At 36.0% G+C, this 12,556-nt stretch overlaps 1 long non-coding RNA gene across 1 annotated transcript in view; it reads right to left on the reverse strand.

Annotated features, from left to right (window-relative positions):
* The window catches only part of LOC140844413 (uncharacterized), a 147,181-nt gene that overhangs the window by 134,108 nt on the left and 517 nt on the right, over positions 1–12,556 (reverse strand). The gene's annotated exons all lie outside the window — the stretch shown is intronic.

Raw genomic sequence — 12,556 nt, forward strand, 5'->3', positions numbered from 1 at the left:
GTAGATACCTTAATTAAAAAATACTTATTGCTAAGAACTGTCATCTGAGATTTCAGTGAGCCACAATCTTTTGGGGCGTAGAGGTCTTGTCTCAATATTGATGGCTATTGACTGATCAGGGTGGTGGCTGCTGAAGTGCTGAAGGTTGGGGTGACTATGGCAATTTCTTAAAAGAGAATAACAAAGTTTGCTGCATTGATTGACTCTTCCTTTCCCAAATGATTCATCTTTATCTTGAAATGCTGTTTGATAGCATTTTACCCACTGTGGAACTTCTTTCAAAAATTGGAGTCAGTACTCTCAAACTCTGATCCTGCTTTTATCAATTAAGTTTATAGAATATGCTAAATCCTTTCCTGTCATTTTAAGAATCTTCATGGCACCTACACCAGGAGTAGATTCCATCTCAAGAAATCACTTTCTTTACTTATCTTTAACAAGGAACTCCTTACCTACTAAAGGCATGTCATGAGATTGCAGAAATTTACTCATATCATCAGGCTCCACTTCTAGTTCTCTGGCTAGTTCCACCACAGTTGCAGTTAAATCCACTCAAAATCATCCATGAGGGCTGGAATCAACCTCTTCCAAATTTCTGTTAATGTTGATATTTTTACCTCTTCCTATAAATCACAAATGCTCTTAATGGCATCTAGAATGGTGAATTCTTTCCAGAAGGTCTTCAATTGACTTTGCCAAGATCCATCAGTAGGATCACTATCTATGGTAGCTATAGACTTACGAAATATGTTTCTTAAATAATGACTTGAAAGTTGAAATTATCCCTTAATCCATGGGCTACAAAATGGAAGTTGTGTTAGCAGGTATGACAGCACTAATCTTTTTGTACATGTGAAAGCTCTTAAGTGACCAGGTGCATTGCTAATGAGCAGAAATATTCTGAAAGGCATCTTTTTCTCTGAGTAGGAGTTCTTAACAAAGGGCTTAGCATATTCAGTAAGCCATATTGCCAACACAGATGTGCTATCACCCAGGCTTTCTTATTACATTTATAGAGCACAGGCAAAGTAGATTTAAGGGCCCTAGTATTTTCAGAATAGTAAATAAGCACTGACTTCACCTAAGTCATTAGTGCATTAGCCGCTAACAAGAGTCAGCCTATCCTTTGAAGCTTTGAAACTACACAATGATTTCTCCTCTCTAGGTTATGAAAGTCCTGGATGGCATCTCCTCCCAACAGAAGGCTGTTCTATGTATATTGAAAATCTGCTGCTCAGGGTAGCCACCCTCACCAACATCTCAGCTGGAACTTTCGGATAACTTGCTGCAGCTTTTATGTCAGCACTTAATGCTTCACCTTGCATTTTACTGTTATGGAGATGGGTTCCTCTCTTGAACAAAACTCTGCTACCTTCAAACCTTCTGTAGTTTCCTCACCTCTCTCAGCCTTCACAGAATTGAAGAGAGTTAGGACCTTGCTCTGGATTAAGTTTTGGCTTAAGGGAATGTTGTGGGTTGTTTGATCTTCTATACAGACCCCTGAAACTCCCTCCATATCAGCACCCCGCTAAAACTCCCTCCATATCAGCACGCAGGCTGTTTTTACTTCCTTATCATTCTTTTGTTCACTGGATTAGCACCTTTAATTTCTAAAGTAGGACTTTTTCTCTGTACTCCCAACTTCGCTGTTTGGCACAAGAGACCTAGCTTCTGGCCTACCTCTATTGTCAACATGTCTTTCTCACTAAGTTTAATCATTTCTAACTTCTAATTTAAAGCCAGAGGTGTGTGACTCTTCCTCTCACTGGAACACTTAGAAGACATTGTAGGATTATTAATTGGCCTAATTTCAATATTGTTGTTTGTCAGAAAATAGGAAGGCCTGAGAAGAGGGAGTGAGATGGGGGAATGGCCAGTCGGTGGAGCAGCCAGAACACACAGTGTTCACACATTAGGTTTGCCCGTTTACGTGGGTGTGTTTCATGGCAGACCAAAACAATTACAACAGTGCCAGCAAAGATAAATGATCATGGATCACCACAGCAAACATAATAATAATGAAAGAAGTTGAAATGTTGCAAGAATTACTAAGATGTGACACAAAGACATGAAGTGCACAAATGCTGTTGGAAAAATGGTGCCGACAGACTAGTGAAGGTTGCCATAAATCTTCAATTTATAATAAACACATGATGAGAAGCATAATGAAGAAAGCCACAATAAAATAAGCTACGCCATTACTCTAAGAGAAAGTCACTGAAAATCAAGCTGATATTGAATCATATGTGTATGGGGAGGACAGATCAGGAACGCTGACTCTCTGGGCACATGTATTCCCCTTCTGAGGCTTCTCTAAATGTAAGGCATGACATTATCTGGCATATCTTTGTGGAATGTCACATTGTTCTGCATTTCATCAACTACAGAATGGAAGAAATGAGAGTTATCTAGAAAAATTATAAAATATTTGAGAGCAAATGATGTATGGAACCTACTCTTATATCTCTCATTATGCCAAAAATAGTCCTGATAACTTTGTCGACACACTGGCAAGTCTAGCAATGAGGAATTCTTCCTTAGTCTTATGTTGATTTAATAAATGTCACAATTATTCTTCATTAATAACTTACTGAGTGACATTTGCATCATGGAATTCTAATGTAGTTTAATGAAATAATGGTTTTCTAGACCTCAGCGACATCTTCAGAACTGCTCGCTCAGGGAAGAGAAAACATTATCAACCCTGATTCTCTGATGGACCGTGCTGCTTGAAACACTGTGTTAAAAAGGATTCTGAAGACATATTTACCCTTAGAAGCAGATAATTGGGAGAAGTTATGATATCTATGGACATAGTAGAGTTACCTATTTGTAACTTGTCTCCCTGTCATTTTACATAAAATCACATCAGTTAGTTTTCTGCTCATATTAGGCAAAGAATGTCTCTGAATAAAAAGTGACCTAATTAAAACTACATTGTTTTTATTTAAATATAAGTTTCCAATGTACTGTTAGAGGCAATGTTCAGCCCATATTTTTTTATGGTAATGAAAATTGATCTGAATTCATTGACCTGAATCATCTAAAATCAAAATAAACTGAATGAACATGCAAACTAGTTAGAAACTATGACCATTCTTTCTATGATCCATTCGACCTATGTTTACCAAATGTTATTTTCACATCTTAACAACATGGTAGAAAAAAATGAAAACTAAGCTAGCATCTCCCCATAGTGGGCACACATAGTGGCAACTGAAATACATGGTTCATATGAGAAAGAGCTTGACATTCAGAAGCCTCTTGAATAATTGGATTGATCTTTTCAACAACTATTCTGGGACCAAAGGTCAGTGGAAAGAGTATAGATTGTGGGTTCAAAAAGAAAGTGTGAATGCTAGCTTCACAGTTTCTTAATAATATGACCTTTGACACCTTGATACCTTATCTCAGCTTGAATTTCCTTATGTAAAGCGTGATAAATGAGAATGTACCAAGCCAAGAGGACATTAAAATAATTAATGTATGTACAAATTTATTTCCTTTGTACACCAAAAATTTTTAATCCTCTGCTTATTGCATACATTTCTGCTTCATAACCAATAATCCCAGTATTATCTAAATGCGTAACCTTACTGCTCACTCCCAGTCTTTTAGGCAAGCTGCTATTTTTGCCAGGATGCCTTTTCAACTCTTTTTGTTTCTTACTCATTCCTTTTTGTTCCTTGGTGCTCAGTTCAAACAACTCCTCCTCCAGAAAAACTATTACCCCTGGGTTTACTCACATATTCTCTCTCTTCAATCCCATAGCATGCTGTGTGCCTACTTCTATTTACATGTTAATTGCTGACATAACTTCTGTCTCACCCAACACTATAAGCTCTTGAGGGCAGTTAACAACTTACCGTAATTTGCATTCCATGTTCTCCTTGTCAGCTGCAGGGAGAGCTTTTTTCATACATACAATATATAATTGTTCCAATATTATTTTCAATTCCACTTAAAAATTGCATATGTTAAATTTTTAGAAACCAAAATGACCACACATTGAGTTCCAGTCCACTGAGAAACAGGAAGAACTGGACTACACGCAGCCTCGGAGCTAGGCTTCTGATGGCTTTGGTTGTACTCCTTTGTTATACTCTTACTGCCACCTTCTGACATGATCTATGTTTGCTGCTGGGGTCCTTTCTCAGTTTCTGAGCCTCTCCTCTTCATGGGCTAGTATGTAAGCAGCACTGAAGAATGTGAGCTAATGCTAGTGAAATGTTGTTGAAGATTATGTTCTATGATACTTCACCTGAAACTCAAGGCACCCACTGATTTATTTCCCTAATGGGAAAGCCTAGGTGACTGTCAAAGTCTCTACAGTATTGCATTGGGATTAAACTATTAAAATGAAAATATATTACATTATTCAATGTAGCATTTCTTTCCTTGGTGATGATTTTGTATATCCTGTGTCAGGGAGCAGAGATTCCAGTCCAGTTTGAACATGAAAAAGTCACAGGTCTCATGTCTATAAAATATGATTAGAAGTGACTGTCTTTAATGTTTTTTTATAGGTATCAAATTTTATGAGTCTCTTTCATTTTATGGTATTTCATTCTAGCTCAACAAGAATAATGGAAGACATAGTGTGTGCGGGGGCACGGGGAGGGCTGTGCAACACAGAGCAGACAAGTACTGATTTTACAGCATCTTACTACGCTGATGAACAGTGACTGTGAAGGGGTATGTAGGGGGGACTTGGTGAAGGGGGGAGCCTAGTAAACATAATGTTCTTCATGTAATTATAGATTAATGATACCAAAAAAAAAAGAAGAAAAAAAGAATAATGGAAGGCACAGACATGTTACTTTATGAATGCATATTAACTGCAAAGCATGCTCACAGAGTTAACTTCATACATACTTTAACAATCCTATAAAGAGTGCAGGGAACATCTGACTTTTCCATTTTACAGTTGTGAAAACTTACACATGGATTCAAAGCTAAAGCAAACTCTGGTTATAAGCCTTGTGTATTTCTTTCCTTAAAACAAATTACTTTGGTCCACTGAAGACTATTTTAAAAATATACAAAAATAAACATTCATATAAGATTGTAGAACTTGGACACACATAAGAAAAGATATGGAATTTTGAGTTCATTCCAAAACAAAATCCTATAGAGATTTTTAAATAATAAAATGATTTACTAGAAGAATATATGTATTAGTTTCTTCCAATATCTCTCTCACTACCGAGAAAAAAAATTGTAGTGATGTTTCTTAAGGGAAGAAGACCCAGAAATGTCTTCTTTAAAAATAAATAAGATAATTTCTTATTATCAGCCCTTATACAGAAATCAAGGGAAATTGATGAATGACAATAGTAACCAATTAAAACTGAATTAATAGATAATAGGATGTTGTAAACAAAACTAGTCATAATACTTTCCCATCCCAAATGTTTCATTCCCTGTTCCCATTTCAATCAAAAATATCTGAAACATTTCTATCAGACTGCTTGATAAAAAGGGCACACACCCTCTGTTAAATTGGAACTCTCTTTTCTTGTTTTGTTTCAACCCTAGGGTTGCCCTAGTGTGTAAGGTCTAATGAACAAAATTTATTCCTGGATGGCTAAGGGTAATGAAGGGTCTTTGAATTACTAGTAGCTATCTTAGATACAGCCCTTCCTGTCTAGTATATTGAGTTTTAATTATGGAAGATAGAGTGATGGTATATTTATCACAGAGCATGTATGTAAATTTTTATCAAAAATTGATTTTTGTTCTCATTATTGTTAATTGCATGTATGATAATTATAATAGAGATATTTTGAAAGACCATTTATTTTTCAGAGATAATCACCACTGCGATTTCCAACTGTTATATAACAAACCAGTCTAAAGTTAATGACCTACAATAAAGAATAATTTCATTATCTCTCAATCATTCTTGGGGTTGACTCAGGTCAACTCAGGAATTTTTATTCGAGATTTCTCATGTGTCAGTCCAATGGGGGATATGTTTAGATTCAGCTTAAAGTCTTCTTCAGTTATATGTCTTGCAGGTGAGATCTAACATTGTGGCTGTCAGCCGTAATACCCGACATAGGACCTCTACATACAGCCCCGGCTCCCATGCAGCATGGTGGCTGAGATAAAAGAGTACAACCGGACAGACAGAAAATGCAAGCTGCCAGAATCCTAAACCATGGACCTCGACACTGTCCTATTGCCACATATCCATTCTAACATGTACTACTGTTCAAGCAATGTAACAATCTAAGCAAGAGGAGGATAGACGGAATCCACCTCCCAATGGAACAAAGCTGAATGAATTTAGTGGCCATATTTTAAACTGACAGACTTGGTTCTCTGGTTAAAAATTACATACATACCAACAACATGCAAAAGACTCTCACCCACTTTTAAAACTTCCCACTCCAAAATAACATCTCTCTCTGGATCAGTCTTAACTTGAGTCCTGAATACTGTTGTCTACATCAGGTCCAGATCCATATGAACTCCTTAAATGTGGTTCCTAGGCTATTCTGAGTACAGTTCCTCTAAATATAAAGAACTCCCAATTAGAGAGACCAGTTTTTGTCCTTCCACTGACAATGTCAGAAAAGTCTATCTTTCACTCAAAGGGTGGGAGATAAGATTCACACAGAAGTCACTGTCCTACAGATATCTGGAAATACATCTGGTACAAGTTGCCAATCCCTTGATTAGGGCTCAGACCTACTCCCTGAGAGTGATTCTGTTTGGCTTTTGGCTCTGCACTCTTGTCTATTATTATTAGCTCTGTCCTCTGATTCCACCTTTCCTTTTTCATTAGAAATTATCAGTATTTACTCCTACATAGTTTTCTCATCCAGCTTTCTAACTTTAAATCAAGGGCCTAAAGTCCTCTTTTCATTTCTTGAGGTCTCAGTACTTTTAGTACAAGCTAGTGGTACTTCTATCAGCATAACTTCTGAAATTTTATAAAATTTCTGTGAATCAAATTTGGGTTTACTGGTTTAGATAAAAGCTACAACCACAGACCTTGTTAAGGTAAGTCCTTCTCTACCTTGGCTCCCTGTGATGCTGCTGTGGGACACAATCTTTATGATTCTTTGAAGCCTTATTGTTTAACAGTGTGATTCCATTTGACATACAAAATACCTACAGGACCCTTATATATCTAAATAGTTCTGTAAGATTGCCTAAGATCTTTCTGATATCTTAGAAAAGATTCAGAATAGTGTTCCCTTGTGTTTAATCTACAGCCTGAAGCCCTTCTGCTCTCAGGAGGTACTTGGGATGAGACACTTTTATTTTTGTACCCAGCACATCTTTGCTTCATTTTATTTAAGAGCTCATTCTTCACACATCTTTCTTCTTATCATGTTCTATCATACAAAGCAGGAGAAAGCCAGATGGCACCCTCAATTATTCCACTTAGAAATCTCTTTAGCTAGATCACCAAGTCTACTATGAATATTTCCTATTTTCCATGTTTTTCCATACAACACTGTTACCAAATTTCTGCCATTATTTAACAAGGATAACATTTCCTCCAGCTTTAAAACATTTTCCTCTCTTTGAACTTAAGGTCTTTTGAGTTTTCAATGTCAGTTTCTTTGCTGCCCTTTAAGCTTTCCCACTGTCCTTGAAGCTCTTCTGACTTCCACCTGCCATCTGGAACCAAAGCTAATGCTGTATATTTTAGGTTGTGTCATACCACACAATTCTAAGCACTGAAATAAACCTGTTTGAGTTAACATTTGCTGCATCACAATCAGCCCAAATATTGAATCTCCTAGGTTCTAGGCAGAGCCCTCCTTGGTCCCATTGTCTGGTAGAAACCCAATGTCTGCTCAGTAATCAGTGTATCAATAATTCTGGCCAGTGCAATTAGAACCATCTCTGCCTCTTGGTTTACAGACATGAGAAACCCACATAACTAGGAGTCTCTATATTCTCTGACTCAATAATTCTTTAAGCACTAAGACTTCAAACTCATCAAACTCACTGAGACTGTTGGTGACAGGAATCTCAAATTTCTGGCCCAAACCTTGTATTTCCGGTCTGAGCTATCCTAATATCTGTAAAGGGCCGGCTAGTAAATGTTTTGGGCTTTTCTGGCTTAGATTCTCTATTGCAACTGTCCAACTGTGCCATTAGAAAACACCAATTGACAATGCACAGATGAATGGGAATGGCTGTGTTCCAATAAAACAAAACTTTTTTTTTTAAAGCTGGTAGTGGGCCAAGGTTGGACAACAGTTTGCCTACTTCTGCTTCAGTGTAACAGATGTGTCAAGCTGAGCACGTAATTGGTACTGAATCTAAAAACTCATATTCAGGCCTTGAGATTGATTTTCAGCCATATCTACTGTTGGAGATAAGGCATTTCTGAAAATTGCTTTAGAGGCCTTCCAATTTTCCTCTTATGTTTTTATCTGAGCATTCAAAGCTTTTTTCGTTGTTCTTTTCTTTGTGTACACACTCTAGTTTGGTTAGGAACTGCAGCACATAATTTAACTGTTTTTAATCATTATTATTAACAATAGTAACTACATGTGTTCTAGAAACTTTGTTTTTAAAACCTTGCTCTCCACTTACAGCATGTTTGTGGCTGGCTGGCTATATAATTGGTGGGGTTCAGGGCAAAATAAAAATGCAGGCTTCTGTAGAAACCTGAAAAAAAGTTTTCCTTTATTTTGTGGATAGAGAAACTATCACGGATGCTTTGATTTGTTACTACGTGTCACATTTGCTCAGACATGGAGGAAGTTGTGGCCAAGTCTGGACCCACCCTGTGACAGTGATGCAGAGTGTGTACACCTGACCTCAACTCTCCTGTGCCAGCACCTAGGTTCCCACCTGGGGTAGGGCAGGGCAGCAGTCACTCTGCAGTGGCAGGGGAACAGGTGGCCAAGAACCAGTCAGAGGGAGGTAGAGAGGCAGGGAAGGCAGAACTGCATGTGAACTGAAGCTCTAAGACCCTGGCACATGCTCCATTATCATGGGACTTCACTCACATAACACAAATTCCAAGATAAAATTGTTAGGAATTTCAAGAGGGTGACTACAGAGCATTAAATTCCAAGCAAACAGCCTTTGTGACTGTAGTGTTTATACATCCAGAGTTGGTACTGACTACATTCTATCTTTCCACATCACAAACAGTGAGAATTTGAGTAACTATGATGCCTCAATATATGTAACTGAAAGCCATGGATTAACGTTTTTTCATGCTTTTCTCACAATAAAGATATCTATGTGCCTATCAAACATATGTGCAACTTGATCCATGTACTCACCAAATACATGTGCAAGTGGGAGAGTAACTTATTATAAGACTGACATTTGGAAGAGTCATTTTCTGTGGCCATTGCTGGTCTAATCATTTTATCAGTGAAGGTCCCAGCAGGAAAACAGTCATCCACTCAAAGGTGGTGATTAAATAATTCAGGGAAAACACTATTTATGGAGTTGTTGGGCAAGGTTAAGGAAGAATAACAAGGGAGGGTTCCACACACTGGAGCTAGCTGGAGGGAAAACAGTACCACTTTTAAGTCTGCATGGATAAAGGCAGGGAGCTGTTTTCAGAAAGAAAACTCTGGTTGCAGAACAAGCAACAGTAGAGGAACCTATCCACAACCAACCATACCAACCACATACAGGAAGCAGGAGTTGTTGGAAGAACTGTTTCTCTCTCTTCCTCTACCCTCTGACGCCCCACTGGTGCTTCCCATTCGACAACAAAAGTGTTTCAAATGCTAGATTTCATGAGACTCACACTTCTGAGGCATAGAACAATACAGAGGGAGTTATAAAATGGAATAATAAAGCAAATGGAAGATACAAAGCAAAGTAATTTTTCGCTTTTGTGCCTACTACTGTACACCTAACAGTGCCCTACTAAACCACCACCAAAACGTTTTTTTAATTAAAAAACAATAAAAGTGCAATTCTGTGAAGTAAATGTGCTGAAATTTCATATTTCTAGGACAAGCCAACTAGGCCTCAATAATTGTCACATTCTGAAAATTAAAGTTAAGAAATCTCTTAACTGGGAACTAACTGTGCAGCTGACCCATAGCTTCACATGCATAATTATGGAGTTCAATTGAAGGGCAAACAAGGTTTAGAGTCATTTGTCAGGGATTTTTTTTTTTGTTCTTTCTTTCTAATAATAATAGTAATGATAATACACAAACAATAATAGACAAATTAGGTGCTAAGGTGGATTAATTCACGTAAATTTTCACGATGGTAATTTGAAATGCATTGTCAGAGACAATACTTCACATACTCTCATATTATGCCAGACTCTTTTCATAACTATTTGGTATACTTAGAATAAAGATAAAATATTGGAGGTTTGGAGGCTAAAATACCTCAGCAAACAAAATTTATGTTATACAGATTGTGATTACTTAATAGAACAAATTTTTATACTCAAAGTCAATCTTAAGAATGACTATATATTCTAATAACATGTATGTGCATCAGTTCATTAGTATTTTCTCAGTACTCTTCAAGTGCCTACACTGTTCTCGTCTGTCTTGAAACACAGAGAAATTGTTATGTATTTCTGCTTAAAAGATGATTAACTGACTTTCAAATTATTTAGAAAACACAATCACCCCTTAACCAGAGGTTTCTATTTGAAAACAACAGAAGCCACCCAAGTTAGTTCAGGTAGAAAAGCAATTAAAAGGTATCTGTGGGTAATATTTGCTCCAGGCTGGGAACACACTTTCCCCCCAGAATTATAGTATCTAACAAAACCTCTGGGATCAGATATTAGGTTTAAAGGCTGTCCGAATAAAGAAAACAATAAAACTACATTGTTGAAACTGGGAAATGGGTATCAAAGCCTCAGGCACTCAACCCCCAAAATTGTATGTTTTTGTAACTGACATCACCAGAAAAAATAGATTTTTTTAATGTATCCACTTCACATTGCTTACCTCTGAGTCAAGGTCACACACTGGTGACTCTGTTTGTTGGGTCTAGATTTTTTGTCTTTGTTTTGTTTTTTCTAACTGCAAGAAAACCTAAGAAATGATGTTCTGGTTTCTTACTTAAAGTAAATAAATAAAATTTGGAAAACACTCCCAACATTATAAAGTCACAAAAAGGACTTCTCCATGATGAAATAACATGGGTTATATTTACATTCCACTATAGAAAAACCAGAAAAGAGGACACTGTCATACATATAATTATCTTAAACATTAACTAAATACATTTTTAAATAACCCATAGGTCAGAGAGAATACCACAAGGAAACTGAAACATTATGATCTATAAAATAACGAATCAAACTTTATGTTTACCTATTACACAGTAGTTAAATACAGGGAAATTTACAGACTAAAAGTCTATATTAATTAAGAAGAAAAGTCCAAAATCAACAATTTAGGCTTTTACTTTTTAAAAAAGTTAGGAAATAAAAGCAAAGTAAGTTCAAAGTACATAGAAAAAAAGAAAGAAAAAAGAGAAAATTCAAACAAATAGGAAAAAGACAAAAAAAAAGAGAAAAAATATTAAAACCCAAAGCAGTTATTCTGAAAAGATCAACAAAATTTAAAAGCCTTTAGTTGGACTGGTCAAAAATAGAGAGACTATTGAGTTATCATAATGGGAATTAAAGAAGAGCCATTACTACAAATGGCACATACATTGAAATCATTAAGTAAAAAACATATTATGACAATTTCATGCAAATTAATTTCACAAATTACATGAGTTGGAAAAATTTCTTGAAGGATACAAATTAAAAGGTTGATGCAAGAAGAACTAGCAAATTCTAGTAGTGCTACATTTGGTAAGAAACTTAAATTTTTAACTTAAAATTTTTCCATAAAGAACACTCCAGGCCTAGAGGACATCTTTGGTCCAATCCATCAGACATTGAAAGAAGACTTATCACTCTTTCACTAAAATCTTTTGGAAAAAAATAAGAAAGAAGGTACCTAACCAAACTCACTTTAATGTGGCTAGCAAATTATACCAAAACCAGACCAAGATATGTCAAAAGAGAAAATTAAAGACTGATATCCATTACTAATAAAGAAAAAAACAGGCTTAACAGAATATTAGCATGAAAAAGAAAATAGATTAGGAACAAGTATATTTTACCAGAACCAATTAAAAATGAGTAAGTGTAACTTGCCACATTAACAAAATAAGGGAGAAAAACCATATGATTTCAATAAATCACATGATTATTTTAATACATGCTGAAAACGTTTAATAAAATCAATAACCATTCATATTAAAATTTCTCAAAATATTAGAATTAGTGGGAAATTCTTCAACTTGTTACAGGGTATTTATCAAAATCACATATAACTTCATACATAATGGTGCATGATTTTCCCTTATCATCAGAAACAAAATAAGATGTCCACTCACCAATTCTATGAAACATTGTATGGTAAGTGATAGTCAAAGGGGTGTTGGTTTGTGGTGGTCAACTTTCCAAAATTATAAGCTGGGGGAAATACTTAGAGGAGTATATAAAGCAATCTATAAAATTACATTTAAATATATAAAATATAATCTCAAAAAATTAAAAAGTTGTGTATTGTCTTGGGGA

Source organism: Manis javanica, chromosome 11 (assembly GCF_040802235.1).
Source record: "Manis javanica isolate MJ-LG chromosome 11, MJ_LKY, whole genome shotgun sequence".
In the NCBI taxonomy this organism is placed as follows: Eukaryota; Metazoa; Chordata; class Mammalia; order Pholidota; family Manidae; genus Manis; species Manis javanica.